We start from the raw sequence: 13,325 nt of genomic DNA on the forward strand, positions 1-13,325 counted from the left end.
TGTTGGGATGTATCACCGCCTGCTAAGGTAACTGCACCGCTCACAACCACAAGGGTCTCCAGAGGGTGGGGCGGTCTGCACAACTGTGGGCAAACTACCTGCTCACAGGAAGGCCAATAAGATCATCAAGGACAACAACCACCAGAGCCACTGCCTGTTCACACCGCTACCATCCAGAAGGCGAGGTCAGTATAGGTACATCAAAGCTGGGACTGAGAGACTGCAAAACAGCCTTTAGCTCAAGGCCATCAGACTGTTAAACAGCCATCACTAACACAGAGAGGCTGCTGCCCAGATACAGACTTGAAATCATTGGCCACTTTAATAAATGGATCACTTGTCACTTTAATAATGGCAATTTAATAATATTTATATATCTTGCATTACTCATCTCATATGTATATACAGTTGAAGTTTACATACACTTAGGATGGAGTCAAACTCGTTTTTCAACCACTCCACAAATTGATTGTTAACAAACTATAGTTTTGGCAAGTCGGTTAGGACATCTACTTTGTGCATGACACAAGTAATTTTTCCAACAATTATTTACAGACAGATTATTTTACTTATAATTCACTGTATCACAATTCCAGTGGGTCAGAAGTTTACATACACTAAGTTTACTGCCTTTAAACAGTTTGTAAATTTCCAGAAAATGAAATCATGGCTTTAGAAGCTTCTGATAGGCTAATGGACATAATTTGAGTCAATTGGAGGTGTACCTGTGGATGTATTTCAAGGCCTACCTTCAAACTCAGTGCCTCTTTGCTTGACATCATGGGAAAATCTAAAGAAATCAGCCAAGACCTCAGAAAAAAAGTCTGGTTCATCCTTGGGAGCAATTTCCAAATGCCTGAAGGTACCACGTTCATCTGTACAAACAATAGTACGCAAGTATAAACACCATGGGAACACGCAGCCGTCATACCGCTCAGGAAGGAGATGCGTTCTGTCTCCTAGAGACGAATGTACTTCGGTACGAAAAGTGAGAATCAATCCCAGAACAACAGCAAAGGACCTTGTGAAGATGCTGGAGGAAACAGGTACAAAGTATCTATATCCACAGTAAAAACTAATCCTATATCGACATAACCTGAAAGACCGCTCAGCAAGGAAGAATCCACTGCTCCAAAACCAACATAAAAAATCCAGACTACGGTTTTCAACTGCACATGGGGACAAAGATCGTACTTTTTGGAGAAATGTCCTCTGGTCCGATGAAACAAAAATATAACTGTTTCGCCATAATGACCATTGTTATGTATGGAGGAAAAAGGGGGAGGCTTGCAAGCCGAAGAACACCATACCAACCGTGAAGCACAGGGGTGGCAGCATCATGTTGTGTGGGTGCTTTGCTGCAGGAGGGACTGGTACACTTCACAAAATAGATGGCATCATGAGGAAGTAAAATTATGTGGATTTATTGAAGCAACATCTCAAGACATCAATAAGGAAGTTGAAGCTTGGTCCCAAATGGGTCTTCCAAATGGACATTGACCCCAAGCATACTTCCAACGTTGTGGTAAAATGGCTTAAGGACAACAAAGTCAAAGTATTGGAGTGGCCATCACAAAGCCCTGACCTCAATCCCATAGAAATTTTGTGGGCAGAACTGAAAAAGCGTGTGCGAGCAAGGAGGACTACAAAGCTGACTCAGTTACACCAGCTCTGTCAGGAGGAATGGACCAAAATTCACCCAACTTATTGTGGGAAGCTTGTGGAAGGCTACCCGAAACGTTTGACCCAGGTTAAAAATGTTAAGGCAACGCTACCAAATACTAATTGAGTGTATGTAAACTTCTGACCCACTGGGAATGTGATGAAAGAAATAAAATCTGAAATAAATAATTCTCTCTACTATTATTCTGACATTTCACATTCTTAAAATAAAGTGGTGATCCTAACTGACCTCAGACAGGGAATTTTTTCTAGGATTAAATGTCAGGAATTGTGAAAAACTGAGTTTAAATGTAGTTGGCTAAGGTGTATGAAAACTTCCGACTTCAACTGTACTGTATTTCATACCGTCTATTGCATCTTGCCTATGCCGCTCTGTCATTGCTCATCCATATATTTACATGTATATATTCTTATTCCATTCCTTTAGTTAGAATTGTGTGTATTAGGTAGCTGTTGTGGAATTGTTAGATTACTTGCTTGATATTACTGCACTGTCGGAACTAGAAGCACAAGCATTTCGCTACACTCGCAATAACATCTGCTAACCATGTGTATGTGACCAATAAAATTGGATTTGATTTGATTTGACAGCATCCAACACACATTGACTGGGCATAGGGAGAGATACTGGAAAAGTGGAGATGAGTTGGACGGACTGAAGGACATGGGAGAAGACAGCTAGACAGTGGATGTGCAGAGCATGGATTATTTGGGGAACATAGAGGGAGGGAACATTTGAGGAGGGAGGTCGGGGTGGGAGGTTGCATCTATTTGTGAGTTTGTTGTTTCTTCAACCTGGCCTCCCTAAAAGCCCCTCTTTCTCCTCCGTAAAGAAGATAGAGGAGAGAAGAAGAAGAAGGGGGAATGAAATATTAAACAAAAAAGGATATCTATTTTTAGAAGCAGGGGCAAAGCTTGAGTTGTATTATTGATGTTGGAGTGTGAGTGGGGCCTCTCGGGCTCTCTGTCTGACAGAAGAAGAAGAACAGGCAGGCCTGTCAGAGTGGACGTGTGCATGTGTGTGCGTGCACGTGCGCATGTGTGTGTGCATGTGTGCGTGTGTGTTTGTGCGTGTGTGCATGTGTGTGTGTGTGCGTGTGTGTGTGCGCATGGGCAGAGGATGCGAGCACAGCATGGGTTTGGCAAGGAGGCACTCCTTGGAATTGAGAAGGAGAAAGTGAGAGGGTGGAAGAGATAAATACTATAAAATAAGAGCAATAAAATCCAAGGAGAAAATAATAGTAAGTAAAAATGAAGACAGGCTGAGAGTAAGAGAAAGAAAAAAAGAGTCAGTGAGTAGAGAGAGACAGTGGGCATGGGAGAGATGGAGAGATGGAGAGATGGAGAGAGGGAAAGAGGGAAACAGGGAAAGAGGGAGAGAGGGAAGAGAGGGAGAGAGGGAGAGAGGGAAAGAGGGAAGGGAAGAGGGAGAGAGAGAAGAGGGAGAGAGGGAGAGAGGGAAAGAGGGAAGAGGGAGAGAGAGAAGAGGGAGAGAGGGAAAAGGGAGAGAGGGAAGAGGGAGAGAGGGAGAGAGGGAGAGAGGGAAAGAGGGAAGAGGGAGAGAGAGAAGAGGGAGAGAAAAAGGAGAGAGGGAAGAGGGAGAGAGGGAAGAGGGAGAGAGGGAAAAAGGGAAAAAGGGAAAGAGGGAGAGAGGGAGAGAGGGAAGAGGGAAGAGAGGGAGAGAGGGAAAGAGGGAAAGAGGGAGAGAGAGAAGAGGGAGAGAGGGAAAGTGGGAAAAAGGGAGAGAGGGAAGAGGGAGAGAGGGAAAGAGGGAAAGAGGGAAGAGGGAGAGAGAGAAGAGGGAGAGAGGGAAAGTGGGAAAAAGGGAGAGAGGGAGAGAGGGAGAGAGGGAGAGAGGGAGAAAGGGAGAGAGGGAGAGAGGGAGAGGGAGAGAGGGAAAAAGGGAGAGAGGGAAAGAGGGAGAGAGGGAGAGAGGGAGAGAGGGAAGAGGGAGAGAGGGAAAAAGGGAGAGAGGGAAAGAGGGAAAGAGGGAGAGAGGGAGAGAGGGAAGAGGGAGAGAGAGAGAGGGACAGCGCAGGGGCCTATACTGCCTGAGCTGCATTCCCTCCAGACAACACAAGTGTATAAAAAACATCTGCCTCCGCTTTCTGCCACAACATTGTGATTCCACACAGGAGTGGAGTGGGATCGCCTGGGTTCCGCTGGTGGTTTGGGGAGACGGGTGTTTCATGTGGAGACATTGATCCTGATCTGTTTTCAGACCAGCCATCGGAGCTGGAGGGGGGAGTTTATTGGGCTTCTACAAGACAATAGACAGGTCTGGCTTAATAGCACTGCTCTGAGCACAGTCTGAGGACCAATGGCTGTTAAGGCCAAGATGTTGATGGACAGACTGTAAGTCACGATCAGTTCTAACCCTACTTCCATAAAGCCTTTTGTATTGTGCCTACATCTATTTAGGGTAAGACCATTATCCTTCCCACAGTTATTATCATGCTTTCCAAGCTCAAGGAAGTGAGTGTATCCGTGTTTCTATTCACTCTGGGGTGTACAGTGCATGTAATGTATTTCCAATCAGAGAGTTAGGAGATAGTTGCCAGAGACAGAGACACATGGCCCCTGGTGGTAAGTGGAGCTACCCCAGTGAATCAATTCACTCACAGTCACTTCTTCCCAAATTATCTTCCCCTACGTTACGTCACATTCATATCAGTGAGTTTATACCATCGACTCACAGTCATCCAGGCACAATGAACAGATGCAACGTACATACAGCTCTGATCCATCTCACGCATGTTCAATAGTGCATTCAGTAAGACGCATGTTACACATACAGTACCAGTTAAAAGTTTGAACACACCGACTCATTCAAGGGTTTTTCTTTATTTTGACTATTTTTGCTTATTTGAGCTGTTCTTGCCATTATATGGACTTGGTCTTTTACCAAATAGGGCTATCTCCTGTATACCACCCCTACCTTGTCCAACACAATTGATTTTTTGAAACGCATTAATTAAGAAGGCAAGAAATTCCACACATTTACTTTTAAAAAGACACATCTGTTAATTGAAATGCATTCCAGGTGACTACCTCATGAAGCTGGTTGAGAGAATCTTTGGTTGTCTTCCTCTCATGCTTCCATGTCTTCTCCCTGGACCTCCTCAATGTCCACCTCTTGAACATCAGACTCTGAGGGCTCATCTTCACTGTCACTTTCCAACCATGTTGAAGATGGCTCGTTGTCAGCCTCAAATTTGCCCCGATGGCCACCAATTATTCAATCCTTGCATTGGTCAGCCTGTTGGGTGCTTTGGTGTGTGTGTTCCCAAACAAGGACCAGTTGCGCACTGAGGCAGCTGATGTTGGTGGGATTTGGAGGATGATGGGGGCAACAGGGGAAATAGCCTCAGATCCACAAAGTCCCTTCCACCAGGTGGCTGATGAGATATGTTGGCACAACTGCCATATCTCCATCCCAAAGCACTTGCTTGGAAGTGTACTTCACCAGACTGCCAAGAACCTTGCCCTCATCCAGGCCAAGGTGGCGAGACACAGTAGTGATGACACCATGGACCTTGTTGATCTCTGCACCAGACAGGATGCTCTTGCCAGCATACTTGGGGTCCAACATGTACGCTGCGGTGTGTATGGGCTTCAGGCAGAAGTCTTCACGCTTTTGATGTATTTCAGAACTGCAGTTTCCTCTGCTTGGAGCAACAGTGAAGTGGGCAGGGCAGTATGGATTTCTTCTCTGACATCTGCAAGCAGAGTCTGAACATCAGACAGGATGGCATTGTCTCCCTGCAATGGCTACTGCTATGGGTTTCAGGAGTTTCAGTCTGCTTACCACTCTCTCCCAAAATACATCATCCAGGAGGATCCTCTTGATGGGGCTGTCCATATCGGCAGACTGTGATATGGCCATTTCTTGGAGAGACTCCTTCCCCTCCAGGAGACTGTCAAACATGATGACAACACCACCCCAACGGGTGTTGCTGGGAAGCTTCAATGTGGTGCTCTTATTCTTCTCACTTTGCTTGGTGAGGTAGATTGCTGCTATAACTTGATGACCCTTCACATACCTAACCATTTCCCTTGCTCTCTTGTAGAGTGCATCCATTGTTTTCAGTGCCATGATGTCCTTGAGGAGCAGATTCAATGCATGAACAGCACAGCCAACGGGTGTGATGTGAGGGTAGGACTCCAGTACAAATACCTACTGTGGTCCAAGGTCATTGATGACTGCCTTCAGCTGCCTGCAATGTAGAGACCGGTGTGTCTGTTGTCCCTTGTGCGTGTGCTCTTGTAGAATACTGGTTGAGGGGTGGAGATGATGTAGTTAATTATTCCTTGCCCACGAACATTCAACCAGCAACCAGAGATGATTGCAATACAGTCTGCTTTCTCGATGATTTGCTTGACCTTCACTTGAACTCTGTTGAACTCTGCATCCAGCAAATGAGTAGATAAAGCATGTCTGGTTGGAGGGGTGTATTCTGGGCGAAGAACATTCAGAAATCTCTTCCATTACATATTGCCTGTGAGCATCAGAGCTGAACCAGTTGCATCCACTGCTCGAGCAAGACATTCATCAGCATTTCTCTGACTACGTTCCTCCATTGAGTAAAAAAAAGTCTGAATCCAGGAGGACCATGAGCTGTTGCTATCGATAAGGTGTCTGAGTCATCATTTTCACCTCGAATAGAAGTAGAGGGACTTTTGTCAGAGGTTGCTTGCTGTGAGCGCTGAGGGCACTTTATGCACTTGGCCAGATGATTCTGCATCTTTGTTGCATTCTTCACATACGATTTGGCACAGTATTTGCAAATGTACACAGCTTTCCCTTCTACATTAGCTGCAGTGAAATGTCTCCACACATCAGATAGTGCCCATAGCATTTTTCCTGTAAAGATTTGAAAGAAATGAGTTTATAAAAAAATACAATTCCATGTACAGATAAATAGTTAAGCAGTTAGATATAACAACTCCTTTGTAAGATAAATGTTTTGAAAATGAAACATTCATAGAAACAGGTGAATTAACACTCCTCAGTTTGCAGGCTCAAGCAAGCTAAAACCCACATGGTAGCAAAAACTAACTAGCAGAAATTGTTAACAAGTTAGAAATTATTTAAACACACTTTGCTGTAGGCAACTATTTACGAGTTAACAAAGGATCTTGTATGTCATTTAAAATATATTCACCCCACCCAGTATTGTAATCAAAACTTACCAGAATGCATGTAACCCCTGGCTCAGACAGTGTAGTAGTGGGCTCAATAGCCTCTCATTAGTGTGCAAGATCTTGAGAATCAGCTGTACATGTGATGGAAGAATGCACTGTGCATGCAGAGGGTTGCAATTCCATTGAATTGGGGATAGTTTAACCAAAATATGCCACAAGACCTAGAATTGCCTTATGTGTATCCCACAAAGAAGTTTCACTGTTATAAGCTAACTTTTTTGATGAATTTAAGCAAAATTACCAACATATTCTGGGAAAGTTTCTGACCCTTTGCAACCCTAGTTCTGAGCAAAGGGTCTGAAAACTTATGTAAATGTGATATTTCCGATTTTTTTTTAAATACATTTGCAAAACTTAAAAAAAAACTGTTTTTGTTTTGTCCTTATGGGGCATTGTGTGTAGATTGATGAGGGGGAAAAAATATTTGAATCAATTTTAGAATAAGCCTGTAATGAACCAAAATGTGGAAAAAGTCAAGGGGTCTAAATACTTTCCGAATGCACTGTAAACCATCAGAGAAAACACTGTAACCTTCCCATGACCATCTACTTCTCTCGGTCCTCCAGCAACTTGAGAGAAGTGGATGGTCATGGGAAGGTTACATCTCTCGGTCCTCCAGCACTTCCTGCATTCCATCCATTGCCGCCTCAAGCAGAAAAAACCTTTACTCATACCAGAATATAATTTTGAATAATTGAGATGTGTAGGAAGTCATCCAGGTCAGAGCAAAGAGAACTCTAGAGAACCAGAGACACAGGTTAGTGGAAAACACATTCCAGAAGCATTTCACAGAATCTTAAAAGCTACTCTGAATACATTTCTATGAGGAAAACACCCATATGGGCTCTGTGCATTAGGAATCTTTATCTCATCAATACAGTGTGGGTGTTTTTGAATATCAATTACTTTACTGTGAAACTAACTTTGTTCGACATCTTTTATTACTTTTTTCCCAGACTTTGGAACACAGTTTGACTGTCACGGCGTCGTAAGGAGTGGACCAAAATGCAGCGGGTATATTGATAATCTTCTTTACTTTATTAAAGAGAAGACACTTAAACAAAATAAACGCCTAAAACAGTCCAGTAAGGTGCACAGACTATACTAGGAACAACCACCCACAAAAACAAGTGAAAAACAAACACACTTAAATATGGCCTCCAATTAGAGACAACGACAACCAGCTGCCTCTAATTGGAGGTCATTGAAAAACACAACATAGCAATAGAAAACTAGAATAAACATAGAAATAGAAAAGATAGAACATAAATCAAAAACCCCGAAACACACAAAACAAACACCCCCTACCACGCCCTGACCAAACTACAATAACAAATAACCCCTTTTACTGGTCAGGATGTGACATTGACGGACATGACTTCAGCAATTCCATCACATTGGCTAGTTTAATTTTGTCTGTCTACATCCATTCATTAAACTGGACCTCTTGACAGCTCCGCATGCTTCCTCTGTCTCTCTGACAGGAGACTGCTACATACCCAGACATGAGATTCCCACCTACACATAACGTGCTGCCAAGAGTTTATGAGTCATGACTGTATATGTGTTTTGAAGCATAGTATACAACTTTACATTGTGCATATTGTGTTGACGTGAACATGGATCCAATACCCACAGCAGCCCACAGTATTGGAAGTATTTTTGCTAATATCTCTTTTCTGATATCCAAAGGTGTAAGAGATTCAGAGGCTGATAGTGCCTTGAGCTGTGTGCTTCATATTCATGTGATGTGTTTACACTGTGATCCACCTTTGCATATACTGTTCATTACGCTGAACTCTCACCTTAGTTCGGGCGCTTCGTATGCAAAATCCAAAACCAGTCGAGGATTACCAGGGTTTGAGCTAAAACTATGTGTGAAACGTTGGCACGGCTGGATTAATCTAGATTTGTATGTCCAATAAAACATGCAGTTATGCTTAGGTTGTCTCGTTAGTAGCTGTAGGATAGTACTTACACCATACCGTGGCCTACAGGCCTGTAGTACTACATAGTTAAAATATTTTAAAAACATGTTTGACTTAAACCAATATATTACAGAAGCTGCTTATGCGATTTTCCAAAGCCAGGTTTCATCTTTGTTTGAGAGCAGTATGAGATTGAAATATAATACCCCCGGCTATGAGAATGAGAGAATGCCTGATGCCTAATTCAATTCATACCTGCAGGTTTAGAAAGAGTATCAGACACGGTGTAATCATAAAAAATAAACATTACACAGCAGTTGTTCAAGTTTCTGACTACACTGACTGCTTCAGGGGTGTACATTATCTACAGACAAATCGACCCGTTTACATTCCCTGATAGGAATATGGGCAGGCCAGGGTCATACGATAAATACCATTATAGAGGTACAAGCATATACCCAATTTTCACTACAACAGGAAAAGGATCTAAATCATGAAAGCTAATGATCCATAAAATCAAATCATACACAATAGCCATGCACGTAATCTACAGAGGCAAGCTGAGAACATTACTAGATTCCTGTTTGCTTTTTCATGTCAAAATACCACATCAGAAAAATGGCAATGAATAACTGAGTGCTTTGTAGATCATGTACTGTACATGTCAGCGTTACAAGAGAGGGAGCAAATTAGTATTTGGTAGCGTTGGGTCAAACGTTCCTTCCACAAGCTTCCCACAATAAGTTGGGTAAATTTTGGTCCATTCCTCCTGTAACTGAGTCAGGTTTGTAGGCCTCCTTGCTCGCACACGCTTTTTCAGTTCTCCCCACACATTTTCTATAGGATTGAGGTCAGGGCTTTGTGATGGCCACTCCAATACTTTGACTTTGTTGTCCTTAAGCCATTTTACCACAACTTTGGAAGTATGCTTGGGGTCATTGTCCATTTGGAAGACCCATTTGCGACCAAGCTTTAACTTTTTGACTGATGTCTTGAGATGTTGCTTCAATAAATCCACATAATTTCACTTCCTCATGATTCTATCTATTTTGTGAAGTGTACCAGTCCCTCCTGCAGCAAAGCACCCCCACAACATGATGCTACCACCCCTGTGCTTCACGGTTGGGATGGTGTTCTTCGGCTTGCAAGCCTCCCCCTTTTTCCTCCAAACATTATGATGGTCATTATGGGCAAACGGTTCTATTTTTGTTTCATCAGACCAGAGGACATTTCTCCAAAAAGTACGATCTTTGTCCCCATGTGCAGTTGCAAACCGTAGTCTGGCTTTTTTTATGTCAGTTTTGGAGCAGTGGCTTCTTCCTTGCTGAGCGGCCTTTCAGGTTATGTCGATATAGGACTCATTTTGCTGTGGATATATTTTTGTACCTGTTTGCTCCAGCGTATTCACAAGGTCCTTTGCTGTTGTTCTGGGATTGATTCGCACCAAAGTACGTTCATCTCTAGGAGACAGAACGCGTCTTCTTCCTGAGCTGCGTGGTCCCATAGTGTTTATACTTGCATACTATTGTTTGTAGAGATGAACGTGGTACCTTCAGGTGTTTGGAAATTGCTCCCAAGGATGAACCAGACTCATGGAGGTCTACAATGAGGTCCTGGCTGATTTCTTTTGATTTTCCCATGATGTTAAGCAAAGAGGCATTGAGTTTGAAGGTAGGCCTTGAAATACATCCACAGGTACACCTCCAATTGACTCAAATTATGTCAATTAGCCTATCAGAAGCTTCTAAAGCCATGACATCATTTTCTAGAATTTCCCAAGCTGTTTAAAGGCACAGTCAACTTAGTGTATGTAAACTTCTGATCCACTGGAATTGTGATACAGTGAATTATAAGTGAAATAATTTGTCTGTAAACAATTGCTGGAAAAATTATTTGTCATGCACAAAGTAGATGTCCTAACCGACTTGCCAAAACTATAGTTTGTTAACAATCAATTTGTGGAGTGGTTGAAAAACGAGTTTTAATGACTCCAACATAAGTGTATGTAAACTTCCGACTTCAACTGTACGTTACGGTATGTAAGAGTTAAACCTCCAGTAAGAAAAACAATTGTGTGTATTTGTTATTGTATAGTGTCTGGGCAGAGAACAGGGATAAGTCGCTACAAAGACTATTAGAGACAGAGCATTTACAACCAACAAAAGTAGAATGACAGTGCAATGCAGTGTACACTATCATCTTTAAATATATATGTTTTATTATCACATACACCAGCTAGGTGCAGTGAAATGTGTTGTTTTACAGGGTCAGCCATAGTAGTACGGCACCCCTGGACCAATTAGGGAAAAGTGCCTTGCTGAAAAAGACAATACTGCACTCATAATTTGAAAAACATTTGGTTTTGGTAAGAGGCATTAATGCGAATAAAATATTTACAGTGGCCTAGGGCTAGTTAACGGAAGAGGGTTAGATTGTTTTTACTTTTGCTTGAGCTCACACGAGGCAGAGCAGAAGATATGCTCCTCCATCTTCCAATCCATAAAAGCTTGGTGAAACATCATCATCAACGACTGTAAATTGTGAATTCCAACCATTTCTTATGACAGCATTACTTCACCCTTTCCAGGTTTACCCCTTACAGCCTGTTATGAAGCACTCAGACAATTACATAACCATAAATGTAGTCTTCCATTCCATCTCTTGAACGCCCCAGAAGAGCTGAGAACAAAGAATTTTCCCTTGGCTTTTTTTGGTGGCAGGAATCAGTGGACACAGACGTTATTTTTATTATGGCCCCCTAGCAACCTTATGGTTACACACAGAGCTTAGAGTCAATAAATCTCCTCCTACTCATTTAATTCCTTGTACACATCTGACTTATTTTCACCTAAGAACAGAATAATAATATCTGATCAGAGAACAACCATGATGGTCAATGAGAATTGAATAGAGGCAGGAATGTCACATTTAGTTCCATGCGCAAAACCAAGAACCACTCGCCCTCAGTTCAGCCATTATACATATACACTACAAAAGTATGTGGACACCTGCTTGTCGAACGTCTCATTCCAAAATCATGAGCATTAATATGGAGTTTAATATGGAAAATTGCTGGGGGGACTTGCTTCCATTCAGCCACAAGAGCATTAGCGTGGTCGGGCACTGATGTTGAGCGATTAGGCCTGGCTCGCAGTCGACGTTCCAATTCATCCCAAATGTGTTTGATGAGGTTGAGGTCAGGGGTCTGTGCAGGCCAGTCAAGTTCTTCCACACCAATCTCAACAAACCATTTCTGTATGGACCTCGCTTTGTGCACGGGGACATTGTGATGCTAAAACAGGAAAGGGCCTTCCCCAAACTGTTGCAACAAAGATGAAAGCACAGAATCGTCTACAATGTCATTGTATGCTGTAGCATTAAGATTTCCCTTCACTGGAACTAAGGGGCCTAGCCCAAACCATGAAGAACAGCCCCAGACCATTATTCCTCCTCCACCAAACTTTACAGTTGGCAATATGCATTCGGGCAGGTAGCGTTCTCCTGGCATCCGTCAAATCCAGATTCGTCCGTCGGACTGCCAGATGGTGAAGCGTGATTCATCACTCTAGAGAACTTGTTTTCACTGCTCCAGAGTCCAATAGAGGCGAGCTTTACACCACTCCAAGAGACGCTTGGCATTGTGCATTGTGATCTAAGGCTTGTGTGCGGCTGCTTGGCTATGGAAACCCATTTCATGAAGTTCAGAGGCAGTTTGGAACTCTGTAGTGAGTGTTGCAACCGAGGACAGACGATCTTTACGCGCCCCGAGCTTCAGCACTCGGCGGTACTGTTCTGTGAGCTTGTGTGGCCTACCATTTCACAGCTAAGCTGTTGTTGCTACTACTTCACTTCACAACAACATCACTTACAGTTGACCGTGGAAGCTCTAGCAGGGCAGAGATTTGATGAACTGACTTGTTGGAAAGGTGGCATTCTATGACGGTGCCACATTGAAAGTCACTGAGCTCTTCAGTAAGGCCATTCTACTGCCAATGTTTGTCTATGGAGATTGCATGGCTGTGTGCTCAATTTTATACACTTGTCAGCAATGGGCTTGGCTGAAATAGCCAAATACACTAATTTGAAGTGTTGTCCACACACTTTTGTATATATAATCTACCTCATGGTAAGACTATCTAGGATTGTCAGCTGATAGGAGGTGAAAAGCTTTGGCATTCAGGTGCAGCACTTACAGCATTCAAAGTAAGCACTAAACACGTATAGAATCTTCATTTCAATAACTTGGACTGGGATCATTGCTCAGGGAACAAGTTGCCTGTAGGCACAAATCTAGGATCACTTCCCCAATAAAATGTGTTAGTGGCATGAGTTTCCCTGGGGATAGAAGGCGTAATTTGTGAAGTCAGTGAAGGTGTTGTAGGTTTAATGCCTCTCCGTCCTCCATGTCCTTCCATCACATAGACTCATATTGTCCATTGTACTGTACACATTCTGCAGTTGCCTAAAGTAAATCCATTTTAATCTAAGCTCCAATATGTTTTCATTACT

Source organism: Salmo salar, chromosome ssa06, assembly GCF_905237065.1.
Source record: "Salmo salar chromosome ssa06, Ssal_v3.1, whole genome shotgun sequence".
Taxonomy (NCBI): Eukaryota; Metazoa; Chordata; class Actinopteri; order Salmoniformes; family Salmonidae; genus Salmo; species Salmo salar.